Source organism: Arachis ipaensis, chromosome B04 (assembly GCF_000816755.2).
Source record: "Arachis ipaensis cultivar K30076 chromosome B04, Araip1.1, whole genome shotgun sequence".
Lineage (NCBI taxonomy): Eukaryota > Viridiplantae > Streptophyta > Magnoliopsida > Fabales > Fabaceae > Arachis > Arachis ipaensis.
Genome location: NC_029788.2, coordinates 7,192,108 through 7,198,411, shown reverse-complemented (window position 1 = coordinate 7,198,411; position 6,304 = coordinate 7,192,108). Strand labels below are relative to the sequence as shown.

The 6,304-nt window shown below is 31.1% G+C and overlaps 1 long non-coding RNA gene across 1 annotated transcript; it reads right to left on the bottom strand.

Annotated features, from left to right (window-relative positions):
* Positions 1,467-1,834, bottom strand: LOC110270512. The gene is made up of 2 exons (XR_002360133.1): positions 1,795-1,834; positions 1,467-1,713 (listed from the first exon to the last, which is right to left on the bottom strand). It is a non-coding gene; the product is annotated as an uncharacterized LOC110270512 (long non-coding RNA).

Here is a 6,304-nt window from a genome sequence, read left to right as displayed (position 1 = left end):
AAATTTAAAATTTAAAATTTAAAATTTCTGTTTCAGTTTTAGCTTTTTTAATTATTAATAGATTATTATTTAAATACATATTCAAAAATTAAATTCAGTAAAATTAAAGATTTTAATTTTAAAATTCAAAAAATAAATCTTAAGGGTTTTAATTATTAACCCACACATCTAAAACCCTACAAGAGATCATATTTTGAACTAATATGTTAGATATACTTTTATTGAATAAGATCTAAAAAACTTAACTTAATTATTCATTTTAATAATTTTGAAAATATTAATAAAAAATAAGAAATATTAGATGTGTTTTTATTGAATAAAATATAAAAAAATAGTTTTATTTTTAACGTTTAAATTTAAATTTTAGATTTATGATTTTGGATGTGTTTCAAACATATTTTATATATAAGTCAATAATTTTAGATGTGTAATAAATGAAAAAATAACCAATTTTTATAAACATACATTTTAATAATTTTAAAAGCATTAATGTTTAAATAAGTAACGATAAAATTCAACAAATAATAAAAAATGAGAAATATTAGATGAGTTTTTATCGAATAAGATATAAAAAAATTAATTTATATTTATCGTTTAAATTTAAATTTTCGATTTATGATTTTAGATGTGTTTCAGAAATATTTTATGTATCACTTAATAATTTTAGATGTGTTACAATTGAAAACAAAAACGAATTTTTACAAACATACATTTTAATACTTTTAAAAGCATTAATATTCAAATAAGTAACGAAAAAATCTAACCATTAAAAAAAAAGAGAAATATTAAATAAATTTTAGATTTATGATTTTGGATGTGTTTCAAAAATATTTTCTATATAACTTAATAATTTTGGATGTGTTACAATTGAAAAAGATTAATTTTTACGAACATACATTTTTTAATAATGTTAAAAGCGTTAATATTTAAGGGAAAAGCTCAGTATACAAGCGATTAGGGCTTGTAACTATTACAAGTTCATTAACGCCTAATCCACTAAAATGCGTTGCAACTCCTACGTCACTTACACGCGCTATACAAAGATCCCGCGTTTGTATAACTACCAAATTTAAAAGATTTGTTTCCTTCTTTGTTTTCCTTCTTTCCAAATTTCATCGTTCTTCTTCTCGCGCGTCTTCCCCTGGTTTTTCGATCGCGGGTTCCAATCTATTTGGAATTCTGGATCACCACTTCATATTATAGTACCTGTAAATCAGACATTTTGAATACACCAGAGAGAGTTTAATTAATTTTGGTCTTGTGGACAACAAGTGGCTTTCAGGTAGTGTTGGGTTAAAATCTGCAGCAGAGGTGTAAATTAAATTTTTTATCGGGTGTATTTATAGTCTGTGTTTGGGTGTATTATGCAGATCTCTATGCAGACCGTCATATATGGGTTCCAATCTATCTGGATCACCACTTCATATTATAGTACCTGTAAATCAGACATTTTGAATACACCAGAGAGAGTTTAATTATGGAAAAAAATTTACTTATAATTGGATCAAATATATTTACACCATGTGTTCAATTTCTTACAAGAGTATATAACAGTTACATTAATCAGTGACAATATCATTAGAATCTATCTGACAAAATGGACTCAATAACAATGAGGATGGCCTGGACAGTCTTATTGCATCACTTCTCCTCGCTCATATTTCTGAATTTCTCACTCAACAGATGGGTTGCACACTTTAGGTCCTTGATTTGCTGTAAACAAAGCAAAATTAGAGTTAGATATATTTCTATTATGAAAAACTGATTTGATCGAAGACATATATTTGTTCTTACATTTTTTTCAGCTTGGTTTCTGCCTGCCATTTTTTCTGAAATGAAAAATACACCCATAGATATCAGTAAGATACACCCATAGATATGAGTCAGATACACCCATAGATATCAGTCAGATATCACTCAAATATACCCAAATGATTACAGAAATACACCCAAAGGATTACAGAAAATACACCAAAACGGTTACAAGAATTCACCCAAACGATTATAGGAATACACCCAAAGGATTTAAGAAAATACACCCAAAATTCGTTGAAGTACATCTTATGCATAATTCAGAACTCTTTCTCTTTCTCCTCCTCATCTTCTGCTGCTTCTTCTTCTTCAAAAACGATTTTACCATGAAAAAAAAAAAAAAAAGAGAAAACAGAGAGAAAAGACGTAAATGAAGAAGAAGAAAAAGAGAAAAACGAGGAAGAAGAACGTGCAGAAACGAAAGAAAAGGAGAAGAAGAAGAGTAAGAGGAAGAAGAACGTGCAGCAAGAAGAAGAAAAAGAATTTTAGAAACCATGAAAATCGAAAAAAAAACGAAGAAGAGGAAGAGGAAGAGGAAGAGGAAGAAGACGAAGACGAAGAAGAGAAGAAGAAGAAGAAGAAGACGAAGAGGAACCGTTTGAGTGGGGCGCGTGTAGTTACGCTCCATTCAAAATGAGTTAATGCGCGTGTTAATGAAGTTTGGGCTGATAACTTGTAAAACTTGTACGGCCTTTTTACTTGTATGTGTAGCAGGCCCCAATATTTAAATAAGTAATGAAAAATCCAACTAATAATAAAAAAAATTGTTGAAAACTATAAACCTTTATCAAATTTTTATTTGTTATCTTTTTTTCTTCCGAATACCTGCAATTGCTCTTTTATTTATCTTTAATTCGGTTTAATTATTTTATATTGGTGGTCATCTCTAATCATTTTAGAGATAAAGATTAAAAAAATAAAAGAAAGAAAGAAAAAGAAAAGTAAAGAAGAAGAAAAGAATATTGATGCATAGACTGATAATTCATTTATTGTTTAATTCAAATGTTGATATAATCTTATTAAAATTTTATTTGACAATAATGATGAATGAGTTTTGAGTTAGCATACAAGTCACTCGAAATAGAAACAAAATAATATGACTCATCTAATAATAATAATAATAATAATAATAATAATAATAATAATAATAATAATAATAATAATAATAATAATAATAATAATAATAATAATAATAATAATAATAATTTGTTATGGGATTATTTAATAGTCCAAACGTTCTTTGCCAATTTACCATATCTTTCATCCCTTTACGAGTTAAAAAAAAAAAAAGGTAAAGTACTAAATTGGTCATTTACGTTTGGGTGTAATTCTGTTTTGATCTTTAAGGTTTAAAGTGTCCTATTTGAATCCAAAAAAATTTCATTTAGCTTCAATTTAGTCCCACCGGAGGTCAAAGATAAATAATTGACAAAATGTCCTACATGACAGCAGTATAAGAACAAGGTCGATAATCTAGAGAATAAGTACAAGTTCCAGAGGTACAAAATCAACCATGGATGCATCAATATATTTATTTATCATTTTTCTTATAATTAAAATGAAATATTTTTTATAAAACTAAAAAAAATGTTAAATACATGTATTGATGCATTTACGGTTGATTTTGTGCCTCTGAAACTTGTATCTATTCTCCAAATTATCGAACTTGTTCTTATATTGCTGTCATGTAGGACGTTTCGTTAATTATTTATTTTTGACCTCACGGTGGGACTAAATTGAAGCTAAATAAAACTTTTTTGGATTCAAATAGGACACTTTAAACTTTAAGGACCAAAATAGAATTACGCCCAAACATAGAGGACTAATTTAATACTTTACCAAAAAAAAAAAAGTCACAACTCACAAGTGATTATCACGTTTTTTTTTTCTACTATACTTTATTCAGATATTCAGGCTTAGTTGCAAAGAAGTATTTCACAGAAGATCATCAGTGTTCGACCTCGCGCTGCTGGTAAAGATAAACTTATATTAATAAGACTAACAGGTACCTTGTTCGGGTGTATCAGAAGAGGAGCCGCAACAGACAACTCATTCATCAAATGGTAGTAAGATTTGAACTTGTAAAATATTTTTTAATGAATTATGCCTCAAACAAATGTCTATTGAAGATATCTGATTGAAAAATGTTGGTGTCTTGTAATGTTAGGAGATAAAAAATCAGGTCAAACTTTTTTTTTTCAAGACAAATTTATTCATTTCATTAATTTAAAGAAACGAGTACAGTGTCCAATTAGGAGAAAAGATAAAAAAGTGGGAGGTTAATCTAATGCATATCACGGTCCTAAATAGCATTTTCAAGTAAAGGGAAAATAACAATCTCTAAATAAAAAAATTAAGGTTGAATGGGGTTACATAACCAGATAGAAAAGAGGAAAAGTGTTTCCCAACAGAGCTATCTCCATTGGGAGTCTTGCTGTATGCTTAAATATAAATTCATCGCAAGACTTTCATATTCACCAACAATAAATATTCAACTTTTTCAGTTTAACATTCTCCATCATCTTCAAGTGTTGGAAGTGTGCTTTCTTATCTTGCTGGTAAAATTGTTTTTTGTCTTCTCCTATTATGATTCCATTGAAAGGGCTTCTGATTCAAATTTTTTGTACTCTAATGCAGCGAAATAGGCAGTGCATGATAGTCTCCTCCTCTCCATGGCAGGAAGGGCGTTGTGGAGTTGCTGTTGTAGCTCGCCGTTGGAGGTTCGCCATGACCAGAAGGCTCTCTAGCAAGGCACACCAGAGGAAGAACAAAATTTTTGGGGGTAATTTCAATTTTCAGAACTCCTTTCATATTTCTTTTCTTGCAACCAATTTTGGGATGAATTCAATTGGTGGGTGATTAAAATTGTATGCAACTCGATATTCCGAGGAGACTTCAAACTGCCCAAATTTGTGAAAGAGCTAGTGAGCTTTATCCTCTCCCTCCCTAATTTGAGTTGACAATATCCTTTATGATATTTGGGTTGGAAAAATATCTTTCACTAATTGTTGGTTTCATTTTCTGTTTGGACACACCAATTGATTGACTGTTGCCAGCGTATGCACTGGGGTGATGGTGCTCAACAGTTCTGGGGTGGAGAGCCCTTGTATAGGAGGCAACCATGGATTTGAATAGATGTTGATGTTTGTGCCAGAGTCAATTTTTTAGAGGAGTCCCTTCTTAATGACCTTCCTTCCTTCCAAGACACTTCTCCAGCCCCAGGAAGATAAGTTTTCTATCTCTACTTTCATTATGTCAGTATACCTAAAGTATTTTTCTTTGAGCATTCTAGCTAGTAGTGAATTAGGCTTTGTTATAATTCTCCAACATTGGTTTTCAAGTAAGGCTAGGTTTTGGACTCTTAGGTCTTTGAACCCCAACCCCGTATCTGACTTAAGCCTTGATAGTTTCTCCCAGCTTACCTATGATATCTTCCTTTTGGTGTATTTCTTCCCCCACCAAAATTGTATTAGGATACTGTGGATTTCTTGAATCAACGTGTCAGGTAGCTTAAAGCATGATAAGGTATATATTGGAATAGATTCTCCCACTACTTTTATCAAAACATGCCGACCTCCTGCTGAGAGAAGTTTCCTCTTCCATCCTTCCACTGTTTTCCTAACTTTATCTTTATTTATGCCAAAGGTTGCTTTTTTTTTTTATCTCTGGATGAGAGAGGGTAAGTCTAGGTATTTTTTTTTTAATCTCACATGTGTAATGTCCATCTTGTCCACTAACAAAAGTCTCATATTTTGAGAAGTATTGTTGCTGAAAAACAGTGCGCACTTGGCTAAATTCACCTTTTGCCCACTATACCATTCATAAGCATCTAAAAGAGCTCAAATATTATCACAACTTTGATATGAGGCTTTACAAAAGAGAATAGAATCATCTGCAAAGAGGAGATGGTTGACTCTAGGACACCGTTGATTTAGCTGAATACCCTGAATGCGGTTGTTTTGCTCTGCCTTGTGTAGCAAGAAGGAGAGGCCTTCTGCACAAAAAAGAAAAATGTATGGGGATAGAAGGTCTCCTTGGCGGATACCTCTAGTTGATTTAAAGAAACCATAGGGTTGCTCTTCCACAACAACAGAGTAAGAAATGGTCGTCACCATCTCCTGTATCCACCCAATCCATTTAGCATCAAAACCGATATTTTCTATCATAAACCAGAGAAATTTCCATTCCACTCTATCATACACCTTGCTCATATCTAGTTTCAGTGCCATCTATGTATCTCTACTCTTTTTTTTATTCTTTAGATAATGCATGCACTCATGGGCAACAAGGATATTATCAGATATAAGTCTCCCCTTTAAAAATGCACTCTGATTATGACTCATAAGTATATTCATTATACCTTGTAACTGATGAACCAAGACCTTGAAGATGATTTTGTAGCATACGGAGGAAAGGCTAATAGATCTTACCTGAGTCATGTCTTGTGCGTCTTGGATCTTTGGTATAAGGCAAATTTGTATGTGATTGAATC